We start from the raw sequence: 18,786 nt of genomic DNA, 5'->3' as shown, positions 1-18,786 counted from the left end.
AGTTTAATGAATTTTGGCAACCTGCTTCAGGCAAAAAACCATGACCATATGTTAAGTATAACCATATTTTGTACAGTATGTGATTCAAAAGAGTGATTTAATAGTGCTAGTCCGAGAAGTGTTGAAAACTCTGGTCCAGTTTATGCTTTCCAATACAGGACACATATAAACAGAATGAGAAATCCAAGAATCAAATTGATGACTGTGTCGAGGTCTGAGAAACTTCATTTTAAGACACGGAGCCAAGTTTTTACCTTCATTTATGTACACTCGCCTCCTACGGTTTCCCTTGGCCATTTCTGCAGGAAGGCAAGGGGAAGATTTGACTTCATCTGTTTGTCTATCATCTCTTCTCCACTCCCATTCTGAAATAACATTTCCAAGTTGTGGGGGGAAATGAAACTATTTTACCCTCCTGCAATAAATAACAATAATGACAATGGTTAATCCTTACACTGTAATTATTATGTGCCAGGGACCGTTCCATACACTTCGCATCTGTAAACTCATTGAATCCTCACAATCCCATGAGATAAATGCTAGTCCCCATTTCACAGGTGAGAAAACTGAACACAAGCAGGTACAAACTGAGATCGCACAACCATGACGTTGTGGAGCTAACAATCAAAGCCTGGCCATCTGGCTCTGAAGCCCAGCCTCTTTAACAAGTGTATTCTCTGACCTCTTTAGAGAGGGAAACATAGAGTGGGCGCTATTAGTGTCTAAATGCAAGAGCAAAACGAAATGGAAGTTGGCCCAACAGCTTAGTAGGTACCCATGAGTCCTGGGATTATTTGGCTCTGGGTTCCAGGTTTAGGAGGTCCCAGAGGTCCCTCTCCCGAACCCAAATATGGGTAATACCGACACACTGATCTGGGACTTACCTTCCAGGATGAAACCGGCAAATGACAAAAACCAAGTAAGTTTGAGTTATTGCCATTATAAAGAGGGACACATAATTATCGCCCTCAAAACACATGAACACACACATAAACACACAAGATTTTTTAAAAAATCAATGTGGGATTACCAAATAGTAGATGTTTGGACATTAGGGAAATATAAATAAAGAAGGTAAATGAATTGAACTTCTCTTTTTCCCCAAACTCTCGTTTCTATCATATTAAAAGCCTGTGGGTTTTCCTTTTTTTTTCAGTTTATATAGTAACATTCCAAAGTACTTATGTGGACTTTTATGAGGGCTTTTCTTTTTTTTCACACATATCTCTCCTTCCCTCATCAGCTTCTTATGATCAGCTTCATTCCCTTCTTTTTCTTTTCCTTTAATTTTTAGTTCTGGGCCTTGGCTGCCAATTGAATCATGCTCTGGGTAATTAGATGGTTGGTAAGCTGCAAACATGTTGTAACCCATGTCACACTCATGTGTACTTCTCTGCCCTGACTTGATAAAATGAGTGATACTGGGACACCATTGTCATCCACACCCCCAAACCTAGGTGTGTAAGCTCCAGCTGCCTGAACTTGTTCAGATGGAGACGGGATTGCTGAAACACCTAGCTCCCCTCCCCATGCCCGTTTCCTTATGAAAGGTGCATCAGGACAGCACCTCACAATGCAGAAGTATGGGGTAGGAAGAAGGAAATCTCTCTGGGGCACAAGTCCTTTGGAAGAACCGAAGGTGACAGCCTAATTTTGAAACCGTGAGTAGTAACGGAAGTTTGTTTCACGAATTTAAATCGTCATGGACAAACTATGCAGCTTGGGAGGAAGTATCTGGCTGTGCCAATAATTCCACGCTCCACCTCCAACAGGAGGAGCCCAGAGAAGAAAGATACCAAGTGTCTTAGTTCTCAGTTCTTTCATTTCTGATGCTCTCCATTTTTATCATGAGTGCCCAGTTCCTTTTTTTTTTTTTTTTTTAATGTGCTATAGATGAGTCCCTCTTAATTTCTGCAGTTAATTTGCCTTGGCCTTAAGTACCCACTTTACTCAGTTAGTGGGTTTCTCAAGGACACTCAGATCTTGAGTCCCATGTCCTGCCAGGGCCCTGCCCCACATCTTTGGCTAAATGCCAAAACCATTCAACCATTCGCTACTACACAGTGTAGAGCAGCCAGCAAAGGAAAATCTCTTGAAGCATCAGCATAATCTTCTGTGATTCAGGAAAGCTTTATGTGGCCTCCAGCTCCTTCCCTGGACTGGGTTCTCCCAGATTCTGCTTACCCTAGGGCGCTCCTTGATCTTTTTGTCCCTCTTGACCTTCATTTCCTTTCTTCTCCCTGCCTTCTCCACTGTCACTTAACCATTCAGGTTAGGAGGAAAGAACCTTAATGCTATTGACCCCTTCATAACCTGGTAAATGAAAGTAACACATCAAGAGTTTTTTACTTGGATGTAATTTTTAAAAACTTTTTATATTATTTTATTTATTTTATTTTTAATTATATTTTATTGATTATGCTATTACAGTTGTCCCAATTTTTCCCCTTTTGCCCCCCCTCCACCCAGCACCCCCCACTCCCTCAGGCAATTCCCCCACCTTTGTTCATGTCCATGGGTCATGCGCATAAGTTCTTTCGCTGCTCCATTTCCTATACTGGACTTTACAGCCCCATGGCTATTCTGTAACTACCAGTTTGTACTTCTTAATCCCCTCACTTCTTCACCCATTCTCCTACATCCCCCTCCTATCTGGAAACCAGCCAAATGCTCTCTGTATCCATGATTCTGTCTCTGTTCTTGTTTGCTTAGTTTGTTAAACTTTTTATTTTAGTATGATCTTAGATTTGCATTAAAGTTGCAAAGAACATACAGAGTTTTCATATATTCTTCCCCAAGCTTCCCCTAATGTTAAAAATTTACATGAGCATGGTACATTTGCCCAAGCTAAGAAATCAATATCAGTACAATACTATTAATTGAACTTCAGGCTTTATTCGGATTTCACTAGTTTTTTTTTTTTTTTGTCCTTTTTCTGTTCCTGGGTCTAATTCAGGAGAGTACATTGCATTGCTACATGATGATTTTAAATGGTGATAAAAACAAGAACTCTACCTATGCTCCTGTCACTGTGTGTGTGTGTGTGTGTGTGTGTGTGTGTGTGTGTTTGTGTGTGGCCTTATCTAATACTGTGACTAGAAGGACTATTAATTCAACATGGAGGTTTTTCTTTCTAGACTTTTTAGATAGACACTACTGACATATTAGGCAGGGGTTGTATTATCACAGAATATTAAATATCTTGAAGCTTTTACTTCTCAACTCTGACTACACACCAACTTTATCTGAGGAATGGTTATAAAATACACATGCTTATTTCCCACCCAAGTGTTGGGCATTCTGGCAATATGCGCATACACCTAGGGTATGTTCTAGAAGGTTTGGGGCACTGGGAGAATATAGGAAAAGAAGTGATGATAGAATTTCATACTCACCTCAGGAGCCCCATATCCTGCTACCATTATTGAATTCTTATTTCTTGTCCTACCTTGTCTTTCTCATCAAGTTTTTCTAAGGCTTTCAAATTAAATGACTAGTCATTAATGGAAAATATATCCTTGAAGTCACTTAGCTGTTTATAATTTCTACTTGCTAAATATGGAAGAACTTTTTTTCTCATCTATTTCTTCATCCACCCACCAACACCACTGTGCTGCTTCAGGAAAAGCCTGGGATTGTCCTGGGTGGGCCACATATAAATCCCCATGCTGTCAAATTCTCCAAGCAGCCCTTCTTTGATTCATCATCAGTCTAGAAATCTAAACCAACACTGGAAAGTAAGGGCCTGAAAGATTTATTTCAACTTTCAAACCTCCTCCCTGATGTTCTAGGGCTGTGTCAACATCAGCAGAGAGAAGAGGAGAGCCAAGGGCATTTAAGAATCTCCTATGTTAGCGTGGAGGAGGATGTAGAGATTTTGTAACCACACCCCCTCGTGTTACACGTAAGAAAATGGAATTTAAAGCCAACAGTAGAACTGTACTGGCCTGCCTGTTATCTTTCATTCAAACAATAACGGGCTATTGTGGAAAAAAGAATTTATATGGAAAATAAAGATTTTTTTTTATTTTCAAAGGTTGTCATCTTTTACTAATTATCATTTTTCCAAAATTAATACAATGACAGAATAACTCCTATCATTTTGAATTTGTCTGATAGATGTTGTTAAACTCTATTCAGTAATCATTTTATTAGGTGTCTGTTTACATGTTTATTTTTAAATGCTCCCTGTCATTCCACAGTTGATGTAGTCACTAACTGAATTTATTTAATGTAACTAACTGAATTCATTTGATATAAATAACTGAACTCATTTCAGGGAAGGAGAGTTTTAAAAAAGGAAGAAAACATTAAAGCCAGAGGTAAGATAGGCACAAAGACCTATGACCTGACACCAGGGAGAGAGGCCTAAATGCAAGTCAAGCTTCTTAGTAAGCCAAGTGAAGAGAGGAAACCTGATTAACTCCAAGATTCATAGCTTCTGCAAAACAAGCCCATTTGTGTTGTGTAATCTAAAATGCACAACATTCCCTGATAAAAAAGTCAAAGGGATATTTTTTATTTGGATAATGAGGGTCTAGAATTTGTAATGCACTGTGGTAAGACAGAAAACATAAGCTGGCTATTCTTGTCCCTGGACTTAAATTTACTTGAAAAGGACATGAAAAACAAAGTATGATATGGATGAGAACAAAATGAGTCCTCTAATAGTGGTTCCAAAATAATATTATAAGATCACAGAAAAAGGAAGGATTCTGAATGGTGGGTTTGGAAAGACTTCATAAAGGAAGTGATATCTGAATAGGACCTTGATGGTTTCCCAGACTTGCAAAGAAAAAGGTTAGGAATAATATGGGATAAAAGAATTCATTGGTCAAAGAAACAAACCCTTCTGTTAATAGATTGTTGAAAAGTGTAATGTCTGTACTACTATGTGACAATGACAGATCTTCCCCATCTTGTCTACAAGGATTGTCATCAATGAATATTGACTAATCTGTGTGATACTTACCAAAGCCAAGTTTAGTAACTTCAGAGATCTTTTAAAATAAAAAGTAAGGTACCATGAAAATGTCTCAGCATAAAGGACACATTTCTATCTCCTCTGTATAGGCCTAACCTTTTGGAAGGAAAGTCTGAACAATGTATACATGATAGTTTCACAAAGACAATGGCATGTACTGCTGTGTGGAAGTAGAAAAGGATCCTTGGGTTTTGATTTTAAAACCTTCTTATAAAATATGAAACTATCAGCCAAAAGAATTAGTCCCTTCAGAGAGGCAGGAGGGAATGTTTACTTCTGGGAAGTGAAGTTTTTTTCTTGTCCCCTAAGTAGTTTATGTTCTTGTGACAATCCTTTACTAAGCAAGGTCTGAGAAGAGTCAATGCAATATCAAACAGGTTAGACTCAATTGTTCAAAAGAACTAAGCCCATGGTGATTTATCCTGACTTTTAATTCTCCCAAAATACCTGTAGATATAGTTTGGATTGTTTAAGGAAGGTGGCTTCCCTAGTTTAGGGAGAGGAGCTTTGAAGGAAGGCTGTTGGAACAGAAAGGGCCATCAGTCTGAGTAGGTAAAAATTAGTAAGAATCATTAAGATTAAGTACTATCTAAGGAGTACAAAAACAATAGTGCTTTAGCTCAATAATTTGTTTTTTTAAAAAGAGTATACCTATAGAATCTGAAGACCATCAAAGCATGACAATCTAGTCCCAAATAAGGGAGAGAATGAAACAGTCTACAAGACGTGGACTGACTTAGCTCCCAGAACCCCATTCATTATCCATCTTATTTGAGAGACTTAAAAAATTTTACATCTTAATGTATGCTTTCTTTCCTTCCTCCCTGTTTTCCTTCCTCTTTCCCCTCTTGTTCTTTCCTTTCCCATGTATTTATTAAATACACCTATTATTAGCATAGCATCATAGATACTATCTTTTAAATCCTTTATCAAATACTTTTTTGTCTCCTTGTAAATATCAAAAAATATAATCGTCTCTGTTCTAGTGATGGAATAGTTATGCAATTTTAGCAACTATAGATCAAGGCTCCATGTACTGTTTCTAAAATGTGTGTGAACACCTGAGAAACAGGAACAGTCTTTGTGACATCCTGTTGGTACTGCCTCTTGGTGGCTCTTTTCCCAGAGATGATACTTTGATCTGCTGTCTCACTGCAGCATAGACCTTCTGGGTCCACAGTGCACAAGGATGGCATAGTGGCTTCTCTAAGCTTCCCGGTGCTTGCCCTATAGCTCCTAGAGCCAGAACCTGGTGGGATTGAGGACTCTGCTACTGGAATGTCTATGGCCAGGTCCCTTGGGAAGGGAGAGGAGCTCTCTGGGTAAAGCCAGCCTAAGTGTTTGAAGTGTAACTCGAGTACTAAAAGCAAAATTGTTCACTTTGTTGAACCATAATGCCATCCATAGTTTGCCATGCCAATGGGAAGTACAAGAAGGAAATTTCCTATCAAGACATCAAGTACCATAGTTTTTGCTCCATAACACACATTTTTTTCCCAAAAAAAGTGGGGGGTAAATGTCTGTGCATCTTATGGAGCAAATATTGAGTCACAAACCGTGATGTGTATTACCTGACCTGTCAGTGGTGACGACAGCTGTTAGAAGAGGAAGCGGTGGGCCCACTCAAAACCCCTGGGGACACTTAAATGTCCCACTTTACTGCTGAATCTCAGGGTGTCTGGTCAGTATGAAGATAGCAAAGAAAGTGATATCAGTGATTGTGAGCACCTGAGCTTCATAAATTCTGACACTAGCGATGATGAGTTCCTGGGGTTCCCAGAAAACTAGGAGAGTACTTGAACCTTAAAGTCTTTCCTCATTTATTAATGGCAGTGATGATGGTTCTTAATACTGTTGTTGACTGCTGTTCACTTTACATGGTTGAAATATTATTCTGTTGTATTTTATTAAATATTTTAGTACACCATTTGGTTCAGTTCTTTTTTTTTCTTGTTTTCCTCCTCTAAACCTAGGTGCGTCTTATGGTCAGATGCATCTTATGGAGCAAAAAATATGATAATTCATTGACTCATTAATTCAAGCCAGTAAGCAGAAAACAACTATTTGTTGAGTTCCTCTTATTATATCTCTTATTCATAATGAAGTTTTTAAGAACAGAATGATTTTTTTTGCATGAGGAGCAACATAATGACTGTTGTTTCAGTAGCATGTGAATCAAAAGTGATTATAGTGTAATTTATATCTGGAGTGCTTGTTCCTCTATCTCACACAAATTATTAACATTTGGGGCTTATCAAGAAATATAACATCTGTTTTTCATACATGCATATACACACATAACAATCTGGAAATATTTTATGAATACTCGTATTAAACAAAAAATCCATCATTATGTTAAATGCCACTGTGATTTCAAACATTTTAATATACTGGGGAGGCATCACAGTGAAATAAAGACAAGATTGTATGTAAATAGGAATGCTAACTGATATGCTTTGTATGCTCAGTGAATTTAAGGTAATAAGACATTTTATTAAATTTATCTATTAATAGTGTGTAGTGTAGAGTTGTGAAGGATCAGAAATAAAGAAAACATTGTCTAAGCCAATAGGAAGGGCCGTCTTAGGCTCTGAGCAGAGATGCTGTGTCATCGTGGATTATGTGAAGTACAGGAGCATCACATGGGTTCCTAGTTTATATTTAATTTGCAACTTCTCAATCTTCTATCCCAGGTTTTCTTTCACTTAAAGTGAAATTAAAAAATAAATAAGTTCTTTGAAATTGAGACATAACCATACCAGAGGATAATACAAATTCACACAAATACTTGTGTGACAAAAGTAGGGAAGTACAAAATTTCGTCTTCAAAAAGTAGGCATTGTTTGAACACATATTTTAATAATTGCACAGAGTGATGTTTCAACATGTCACCTTGAAATGCCCTCTAATATTTCTTTGGGCTTAACAACTTCGTCACCAAAGTCCAAGTTCACTTTGGTCTTCAGCAGTAGGCTAGAGCTGACTTCTACTGCCTCATGAAGCCAATTATGTTTCTCTTCCTAATGCATATTCAGTGACATCCTGTTGGTAGCTGCAAATTGGTCATGTTGGGAATAATTACACCACAAAAATTGGAAAATTCTAGAAATCAAGCAACGAATGCATTTTTTCTCTTTTGCTTTTCTTTGAAAAAATTTGTGATCCAGTTGTTAAAACATTTACCAACCTGATCTAGTTTCATGTCAAAGATATTCTATTTCTCCTCAATACTGTTTTTATTTTTTTTTTCTCTCTCTCTCTCTCTCTTCATTCTATCCTTCCTTTGGTGCTCATAAATGAAAGCCAATTGCGGGTCTTTGTATTTGAGAGCAAGACCAGTTGTGGCAAAGTGTAAAATAGGTGAAATATATTTGGGGGCTTCTTTTTCCTAAACCTTTCCTCTTTCTCTGTCTGCTTAGAATCCCACTTTTTCTCTTTTCCTTTCTTTCCCTGCCATAGCCCTAGGCATTCCTAAGTCAGAGAAGTTTCCAGAAACAGTGTGAAAATATTTGCCATAGGCTGAAATATTCTTCTCAAAATTTAGTCAGAAAAATAGAGCTAAGAAGAAAGAAGAGATTTCAGTTTTACATCAAACCCTGTCTGGTTAAGAGTAGCTTTATCAACCGTTTTTAAACATGATTAACAATAAATTAATTAAGCATGATTTAAGAAATGAAAGTATGAGAACTGAGGGCATGACCCAATGATAAACAGATTCATAGATGAGAGGCAGATACAGAAGAGACTGGGCTCTAGCTACAACTCAAAAACCACAAAATGAGATACATTCTTTATTATAAGGAAGCACTCCTTTTGCGCTCATGTAAAAACTTCTATCAATGGAATTTTTGTTCATTGCAAGTCTTTCATTCTTTTGCTCAAATGTGGACAAATGGCCCTTAATTTGTTGGTATTTCACACTGGTGGGGATCTGTGGTACAGTCTGCAAATCCCCAGGCCCGTGGTGTGTTGCTCAGGTGCAAACACATCGACACTGTGGATCTTCGAAGCGACTTAACCCTTGGGCCAGCTGCTGAGAACTCAGAGCCAATCTGGCTTTGGGAATTGGCCAGCGCAAGCCCCTTTATGTGTGCCGTGGTCTACATTCATGCTCCTGGGGTCAGAGGCATTTCCTGAGACCAACCCAAGTTCTAGGTGTATGAGACAAGACCTTGCTTGCATCCACAGAACAGGATCTGTGCACACAGCTTGGCCTCCTTCCAGAAAACTAATTGGTCACAGAGGCAGTCCAGGCAATGGCATTGTGTAAAGAGCTGAGAAGAAAGGACTTTTGTTATGTGCCCGTCAGCCTTCCTTAGTGACTAAACTTCAATCATTCATTCACTCATTCATTCATTCATTGTAGAGCTTTGTGTTTTCAAGTTTCTACTATTAAACTTTAATTTTCCTAAAACAAGGATCTATAAACTAAATACTGGCTGGTAATATCTTGTTAGGATCAGTTACCTTGGCCAATCTCAGAAGGCAGGACCCTGAGGAAGTGGTGAATGACAGGTATTTTCCATGTCAGGTGGGTACAAGGGAACAGCTGAGAGGACCCTTAGTTCAGAAGCTTGTAGTGGACACGAGACAGGTGCTGGGCTGCTGGAGGCAAGCGGCTCAGAGAAGGAGCGATGAGAGTTTCCTGAAGGCAGACTCCTACCCCATAAACTCACCTGGAACTCACCCTGCCTCTGTGTCCCAGGGGATCATGCATTATTGATCAAATTGTCAGTATACCCTTCGGACTGTGTGTCAAAGGATGATACTGTTATCTTAGAGATCTGCACCAAAATATTAGTGGTTCCCAGTAAAAATAAACCAGTGTTTCCTTCATCCAAACTAGAAACACTTATTGGGATTTTTATCAAATTATTTGATGGGAAAAAATGGTTGATAAGCACACTTTCAACTGCAAGGAAGCATATTTCATAAAGTTCAGAGGGCCAGAGAGTTGCATTTTGATTGACAAAATAATGAACCTGTTGATAGAGTCCAGAATTAGTTGGCTGAATTTGTGTTCATTGCTCCATAAATTTGCCAAAGTCAGAAGAGAAAATCTGTAGAGGCAGAATGATGAACCCTTTGATTAAGCATGTTATCAGCCTGGTTGTGGCTGAATTCCACCCTCATATATTCATACGCACATCCTTTACTATGAGTTGCATGTGTGCTTTGTGGTTGTGGGGCAGATTTAGGTTTGTTTTTCCTTCTGTCATTTCTAGTCTAAAAACTCATCATTTAAAGTTTTTGGAAGCAATTTAGAAATGCTATGAGATTCCCATCCCCCTCCCATCTTTTGGAATACTTGCAGTTATTTTTTCTGGCACAGAAACAATTTTTAGAGAATACAAATGCAGGATATCTTCCAGAGAGAGACATAAAGGTACCGCCTACTTTACTTGTAAACCACCATGACTTGTTTATTCTTACCTGCTGTTACCAGAAAAGTTATTTAATATTTTTTGAAAAAGCAAAAGGCAGATTTGGGGGCTGGGGGCTGCATTTGGGACCGAAAATGAAGAGTAGTGTTGTATGATTGCAAAGAACAGTTGCTTTTGTTTGGTTGGTAGTTAATTAAAGCAAGGTTTGAGAGACTGAAGAATCAGGTGGTACCTTTGAGTCATTGGAGTCATCGTTTTAAAACAGTATCTTGAGATGTAATGTAAATTTATTTTAAACTCCTAATCATTACAGTTTACTCCTAAAAAAAAAAAAAAAGAAAGAAAGAAAGAAAGAAAAAAGAAAAGAAAGGGTAATTATAAGAACACTGCTTTTTATAGTTTGGGAACCTGAAATGGGAAAAAAAGAAACTTTAAAGACTGATGTTTTTCAGAGTTACCGAATTATGTTGGATTTGCTGGGTAATAAGCTTGTTTACACTGGCGTTTTTCTAGCGTGTGAAAGGTAATCCATGGTTTACATCCAAAGTCATCTGCTCTCCACAGAACACTGCCCAGTCCTCACTGATAGCTCTGTGGGAAAATTAAGCATCGCTTCTCTGAAATGGAGGGGATTAATGTCTTTGTATCCCCCCACACACACACACACAAATATCCCTTATAATTGAACACCAAATGCTTACAATTTATTTATATGGCTAAAAAAATAAAAATAAAAACGTGGGGCGGGGGGAGGGAATAGATCCCAAGCAGGAAACCTGAATAAAGATGAGGACAATGGGTCACTTGATAATCCTCCTGTGCTTCAGTAACTGAAGCAGGTATGGAGTTCAAGAGCGCCTTGCCGACTCTACACCCAGCGCTTCGCTCCATCCAGTTCCTTTCTCCTTGCTCCAAATCTTTCACAGCCCCGCGTCCCTACCCCACTCCGCCTCAGAGCTGCGTCCTCCTCCACACACCCACGCTTTGCGTCAAAAGTTTTCATTTCAACGGAGAGTTTAGGGTGAGTGTGGTGAGTACGTAAGGGGAGGTTTTCTTCGCTTCAGTGGTTTCCCGGGCTACTTGCCTTCAGGAGACCTAGCAACAGATTTGAGCAAAATGTTCATACACGAATTGTTCTCCAGTCCTTTGCTCTCAGTCTGTCCCTGAGCCTTCGTGTCCTTTGCCCCGTTAACATTTCAGCTTAGCTTCGGCAGGGTGAGAGCGTGAACGGTTGTTAAGGACATGGGCGGCTACATTCCACTCTGCTCCTTCGCTCACATTGCACCCAGAGTCTTCCAGCCGCCTGAGTCCCGAGACCGTTTTACCATCTTCCCCATCTGAACCGCAGTTTAAACATCCCCAGGCAGCCAAACAACACATGCCCATCTGCTCCATATGTGTCGGATGAAGCTCTCCTCTATTAGTTTTTTTCCAGACAAATCCTCCAGCAAATGTATAAACAGGTTGCTTTTTAGAAGTAATAAAGATTAGTCTCTCTCTGGGGGTAAAAAACAAAACAAAACAAAACACCAAAACCAAGAAAGCCCTTGCATTTTGGAAACATTGACCATTTTCCCTTTCAAAAGAAACATCTAAATGCAACGCACAGCTTGTCTTGTTGTGTGCTGGGGGTGGGGGAGGGGGGAGGGGTGGTTTCAGGCTCTGTTCCTGTAGCTCATCTTGATCTGGGCTCATCCTTGCTGAGAAAGAGTCTGCCCTGCAATCAGACACTTGCCTTCGGTCCCAATTCATTTCTGGGTACCTTTGAAGAGAGCATCACTGCTGTAAATGTTGTCCAAGGCAGCCAGGCTGGTGTCAGTGACCGGCAGGACCCCAGCCTCCGTGTTCACATAGTGTCTCCCTTCTTTCCAGGGAGTAGGTCCAGGATACTGCACAATTCACTTACCTACTCTGTCAGCAACAATTTCCTAACCACCTGCTTTGTGGCAGGAACTGTTCCAGGACCTGGGGATTCAGCCATCAGCGAAATACATGCCAAGTCCCTGCCACCATGGGCCTGGAGACAGACAATGAGGATATATACCAACATGTAAACTGGCAAGTGGGGGTGGTGCTCTGAATTAAAAGAAGGCAGGGGTTCCGTGGATGGGAGTGACCTGGGCTGGGCAGGGCTGGGAGCTCAGAAAGGCTTTAGCAACAGAGGTCAAAGCAGCCTCTCCAGGATCCAGAGAGGTGGCATTAGGACAGGCACTGAAGGAAGTGAAAGAGTATGTGGAAAAGCAAAAGCCTGGGACTGGAATATGGTTGGCAGGATGAGTTTCTACAAGAGCCCAGAAGCATGAGCAAGGAAGAGTAGAGGGAGGAAAGGTGCAAGAAGTGACCACAGGTCAAGGCAGGAGAACGGAGCTTCTCCAACTTCTGTGTGTGCACAGATCCCCAGAGGACCTAGTGAAAACGCAGACCCCGATTCAGCAGGTCTGGGGTGGTTCCAGAGTCTGCATTCCTAAAATGCTCCCTGGTGATGCCCTTGTCAGTGCTGGTCCCCACGCCACACTTGGAGTAGCAGGAATTTGGGGGCTTCTTGGCCACAGTAAGGATTCTACCTTTACTCTGAGGAAACGGGAAGCCTTGGAGTCTTGTGCGTAAAAAGGTTGTGGGATCTGACTCGGTGTGATGGAGCCCCTTGGGCTGCTCAGTGGAAAATGAAGCACAGAGGCAGGAGGAGGCCTGCTCAGAGGCAATGGGAGTCGTCTGGGTGAGATGTAACCCTCAGGTGCAAGAGCCACACCCAGAGCCACTTCAAGGGAATGTGTGATCAGCTCTGCCGGCCAGCTGAAACACACACAGGGGTGTTAACCTGGGGCTTTGCAGAATCCTGCAAGTCAAAGGCTCTTTGATGATTTCATGAAAATCAAGTCTGAGATGCTTGATTCCGGGAACCTCATCTGTCTCATTCCTGAATTTAATTTCCATTACTGACATACGTATTACTATTGAATTAAATGTGAAATCATTATATTCTGCCTCGGTGATGCGTGCACTCTTTGGAGGTATTTTTATCCACCTCCAAAATAAGCATGACTTCTGCTTCCATTATAATATGACACATTAAGCTAAAAAGAGTGCCTATTTAAATTTTTAAACTTTATTCTTGTGTTCTTAAATTTGGGGTCAGACATTTGACTGTACATTCACCTTAGTACAGGAAACTTCCCTTGGAATAGAAATTAATATCCTTTTAGTGGAATATTGCTGTAGTGGGATAGTCTTGTTCACTTTGAATTCCCTGAGTTATTTTTCTTAATAATCATATCTAGTTCAAAACATTTACATTTTTCTCTTCCCTCTGATATTATAAGTTTACTGAGAAACCTTCCTAAATGTCTTGAAATTTCCCTGGTCTTATGTTTCTCAACTACAAGTGATTTCCCTTGCCCCAAGGGACATTTGACAATTTGTGAGACATTTTTGATTGTCAGGATTTGGGAGGGTGTTACTGGTATCTAGTGGGTAGGGGCCAGGGGTGTACTCATCATCCTACATGCACAGGACAGCCCCCAAGACATAGAATTATTCAGTCCAAAATGTTTGAGAAACTTGGTACTCTTGCCTCTCTAGTAACCATAAAACCTCCAACTATAGGAAGTGTAATCAACCAAAGACCCTGTTGACTGTGCTCTGAAGTCCATCACAGCATTTGCATTGAGCCAGCCAATAATTGCATGTGGCAGGGGTCCTAAAGCCAGCTCCTTTCTGTGGGACAGAGGATTCCCCTGAGGGCACCTTTGGCCCTGGGGTTCCCTCAAACCTTGCTTATGCAGCACAATAATCTAGACACTTGTGGGTCCTTTACTGAGGTGATTAGCATCTCAGTCTGAAAGAGGCTCTTCCAGCCTTTTTCTGCTTCCTCGCAATTTTCTCTCAAGACATTTCCCCTAATAAAATCCCATTTTAGAGTCTGCTTCTCAGAGGGCTTGGATCAACATATTGCATTAAATAATTGAGAATAATGAATTCATGAACCTGCTCCATTGTAGCGATAAGGGAAGCAAATGCTCTAATACAAAGAATGGCTCAGAAATAACAACGTGACTACTAAATTGTTGGTAAGAGTAACAGAATAAGTTAGTCACAGATAGAAATATTTAGGAAGAAACTGCAAAAACCCAACTATTCAAGGAAACAAAAAAAAGGAAAGAATAAGCAATTGTTCATGTGTTTAAAACCCAACTCAGGCTTCACCTGAAGCAACTAAAATTAGGAACCTGAATTAAGGCTCCCACTCCCACTCTCTTTGAAAATCTGTACTTGTTCTGGGCATGGTCATGAGGCCATTGTTTCTGATGAGGGGAGTAATTTCCATTCTTGGGTGTCTAAGACAGTCATCTCACCATCCTCAGAAGGCCTGGCTGTGCTTGCCACTCTGCATACTACAAGTGTGTCTTCCCATAGCCTGTGGTCAGGAAGAGTCCCAGGTGTAGACACATCGCCACAGACCACTCAGAACCACTCCTTTACCTTCCATGGAACAATCAGTCGGTGTCCCTGCCATTGGCTTCCGAGGTACTCATCACTCTGGGGAGATTCCATTCTGCCCAGGCAATGACTGCTCCCTGTGGATCACCTAACCCCATCCTGCTTCCTGGGAACATATAAATTCCTCCTTGGATAGGCATGCCCCTCAGCCACCCACCGCTGTCAACCGTCCTGGGACTCATATCATAAGTTCCGATCTGGGCTCTGTTATGAACTCCAGCCAGAGAAATATTCACATGTTATTCCTGACTCATTTGAGACTGTGTTTTCTTTGGATTTAACCTGTTTTTATAATTTCAAGATTTATTATGCCAATGAACAAAGTGGCAATTCTCTCCCTCAAGCTAACATAATGCCCTTTCTAAAGTAGATTCTCCTTATCCCCAACTGGCAATCCTGAAGAAGCCCAGAGGTGGCCCAGCTTTGTTCTGGTGCTTTGGGTACAGGGGTGGCCTATTGCAGACCTCCATTTGTATTGTGAGGATGGGGGGCTCTGAGGAAGACCACATAAGAGACACTTTCTTGACGTCTTCTATGTGTCAAGCCTGTGCAAGTCACATTTTGTGTCCTAACTAATTTCATTCCTACAAGAGTCCTGTGGCATGAGTATTCATTATTCCCATTTTATTGATGAAGAAACTGAGGCTTAGCAAGTTGAAGTGATTTGCTCAAGATCACAGGGTTAGTAAGTGACAGAGGAATCATTTGGCACTCTTACTCGAATTCCAGAAGTCCTTGGTATATCTAGATTATATTCTAGGTAACATCAGTTTCCAGCAGGTACTTTTGGTACCCAGATCTGTTATTTGAGTCTGTTATGTTTTTCTGACTGATACATTGAGTGGCACAACTAAGAAACCCTCCACCAGAAGCAAGTCTCTAGTCAGGCATGTAGGTAACTGACTCTACAAGCCAGTGGCAGCTAACCAACAGCAAAAGCAAGACTGTCAGTGCAGTGCCCCAGCTCCTGACTCCACCAGAAATGTTGGGAGCCAACTCCGTATCGTCAGTCACCATGTTGTGTCAATGCTCATCATTTACATGCAACAGGCGCTCAGTAAATGCTGACAAATTCCTGTGTAAATAACTGAATGAACAAACCGAAGCATTTGTACGTAAAAGTCACAAGGTTTTACAGCAGAATGAGAGTTTGAAGTTCATCTAATTCAGACTTTTGCAATATCCCCACCAAGTGGTTATCTAAATTCTTCCTGACACTTCCTTTGGCAGGGCATATGCACACTTCATGAAGGAGCTTGTCCAAATCCATAGGACTCTGGCTGTTCAAAAGGAAGCACTGGTCAAATGAGACTTTTGAAATGAAAATTCAAGAAACTAGATAGAGCTCTGGCCAGATGGCTCAGGTGGTTGGACCATCATCCTGTGTATCAAAAAGTTGTGCATTTGATCCCTGGTCAGAGCACATACCTAGGTTGCAGGTTCAATCCCCAGTCAGGGTGCATATGGGAGGCAACTGATTGATGTTTTTCTCTCTCACATAGATGTTTCTTGCTTTCTCTCTCTCTCTCACCCTCTCCCCCCGCCTCTCTCTCCATTACTCCCTTCCTCTCTCTTTCCAGTCAATAAACATATCCTCAGGTGAGGATTAAGAAAAAGAGAAAAAGAAAAAAACTAGACAGAAATAAGTGAGAATTACTACATGGGATGGCTTATCAACTTAGAGGCTTTGTTACTTCAAATTTTTAATCAACACAAAAACATTATGCTAAGTGAACTAAGCCAGAAACAAAAAGGCAGATATAGTGTGATTCCAGTTATATGAAATATTTAGAATAGTCACATTCAAAGAGAAAGTAGAATGATGGTTTCCAGAGGCTGGGGTGAGGGAGTCAGGGAGTTATTGTTTACTGTAAATTAAAATTCAGTGTGGAATGATGAGAAAGACCTGAGGATAGATAGTGATAATGGTTGCAAAACAATGCTAATATACCTAATGCCACTCAACTGCACACCTACAACTGGTTAGGATGGTAAATTTTGTTATGTACATTTATCAAAACGAAAAAACAACAAAAAACGGGTTCAAGACGAGTACATATAAACCTGACCAAGCAGCGTTTAATTCATCCGTTTTAGGTATGCAGTGAAAGAAGCTTATGTAAATGAGAATTGGCTCAAGGATGTTCTGAGGCTTTGAGACAGAATATATTTTTTAAGAAAGTATTTTTTAAAGATTTTTATTTATTTATTTTAGAGAGAGGGGAAGAGAGGGAGAAAGAGAGGGAGAGAAACATCAATGTGTGGTTGCCTCTTGCACGCCCCCAACTGGGGACTAGGCCTGCAACCAGACATGTGCCCTGACTGGGAATCGAACCAGTGACCCTTCGGTTTGCAGCCCGACACTCAATCTATTGAGCCACGCTAGCCAGGGCCAAGACAGAATTTAAGACAGAAGTTAAGGAACACAACTTCCCTTTCTGAAATCTTACACTACTCTCACAGACTGGTGGACTATGAATTAGATGACATAACTTTTAACTTGATAGTTTGGGAATCGGGCTGTAGGAATTTTTAGTCTTGAGAAGCTGGAGATGGGACATCAAGTGGACTCAGTATCAGTAGCATGGTGCACATGTGCCCCCGGTGGACAGAGTACAACTTGCGCAGTGCAGAACCATGGCCTCGGTCTTGGCGGCACAGTGCCTGTGTCCCCCTGACCCCTATCGCCACGACTTTCTCTTTTTCTCTCTCTCGGAATTTCAAAAGAAGCCATTTACTTAGTTACTCAGGACCTTCCACTCCAAATATGAAGAACATGTTTCCCTCTCAGATCCAGACTAAACGAGTTGACTGGCTGAGAGCCAACAGGAGGGGTGTACGCACTCTTCATGAGGCCAGATTTGCCGCCCGCTTCAATAAGTGGTTCAGCATGCCTATGGGACATGCTTTCCATCCTGCAATGGTTCCTGCTGGCAGAGCATGCAGTCGGCTTCCTTTTGCAGAGGACTAATTTTCTCTAATTGCTTCCAATGAGGAATGAGAGGCAGGAGGGCGGGTACCTTGCTTGGGGTCTCTTCAGCCTCACCAAGCCATGGATGCTGCTGCAGTGCTCAAGGCCTTTTTTCTCCAGAGCCTGGCCCTGCAGATATAGTCATGCCCTTGTTATATTAGCGCCTTGTCAGGTGTTGGCTTTCCAGTCACCTCACTTTCCAATACTTTTAAGAAAATACTCTGAGCTCAAGTGAACCCAGTCAGGCCTTGTTGGTGACACTGCTACCAGGGGTTCCCCAAGTCCATGCTTAGAAAGACATCTGTCACAGTTTTCTATATTCTTAGAGGCAGGAAAATAGTTGCTGTGTTTTATCTTTTTGGTGGCACGGAGGTCTCCAAAATTGTTCTACTCTGTCCCTGTGTGACAAAGGCTGTGTGAAGGACCTTGGGCTTGAGAGTTTCAATTTGACACAGAGGCATTACTAATTCTGGGGCACCTCTTGGGCTGCTTCATGTCCAGGGTAGATGCTGAGCTTCCCAGCATAGCTGGGGCTCAACTGGCATGATTCATAAAACATGCAGTTTTGGTGATGGATGACCTTTTCCTTGACACCGGAAGCACTTCCACAAATAAGAGCCCACTAGTCCTCCTTGTCAGATATCAGAGCTACTGACTCCAACCTCGGTGTGAGTTGCTGCTGGCGCTATGAAATGGCTGCCTGAATACTCCTCAGTCTCTCTTGCCGGAGTCTTGGTCAGACTCTCTGTCTAGAAATCAATTATAAAATGTAGAACCTTGGAGCCTTTTGAAATCAGGTATTCTGATCTGGAAAGGATCTTAGAGATCATTTTGCCCAAATGAAACACCTGTTTTACAGATGGGCATATGAGGGTGCCAAGAGGTGGAATTTGTTCAAGGTCACCTGATACACTGGTGGAAGAGGGAGGACTAAATCCTCTTAGTGCAAA

General features: G+C 41.1%; 1 protein-coding gene and 1 long non-coding RNA gene across 4 annotated transcripts in view; both read left to right on the top strand.

Annotated features, from left to right (window-relative positions):
* NRG1 (neuregulin 1) overlaps positions 1–18,786 on the top strand; it is a 942,869-nt gene that overhangs the window by 520,065 nt on the left and 404,018 nt on the right. The gene's annotated exons all lie outside the window — the stretch shown is intronic.
* The window catches only part of LOC149996498 (uncharacterized), a 129,462-nt gene continuing 112,143 nt past the window's right edge, over positions 1,468–18,786 (top strand). For all 3 annotated transcript variants that reach the window (XR_016507453.1, XR_016507452.1, XR_016507454.1), the window contains exons 1-2: positions 1,468–1,661; positions 6,958–7,029. This is a non-coding gene — a long non-coding RNA (uncharacterized LOC149996498). The remainder of the gene's footprint in view (positions 1,662–6,957; positions 7,030–18,786) is intronic.

The sequence above is a fragment of the Furipterus horrens genome, unplaced genomic scaffold, assembly GCF_987537825.1.
Source record: "Furipterus horrens unplaced genomic scaffold, mFurHor1.1.pri manual_scaffold_12, whole genome shotgun sequence".
Taxonomy (NCBI): domain Eukaryota; kingdom Metazoa; phylum Chordata; class Mammalia; order Chiroptera; family Furipteridae; genus Furipterus; species Furipterus horrens.
This window is presented reverse-complemented; position numbering and strand designations above follow the sequence as displayed.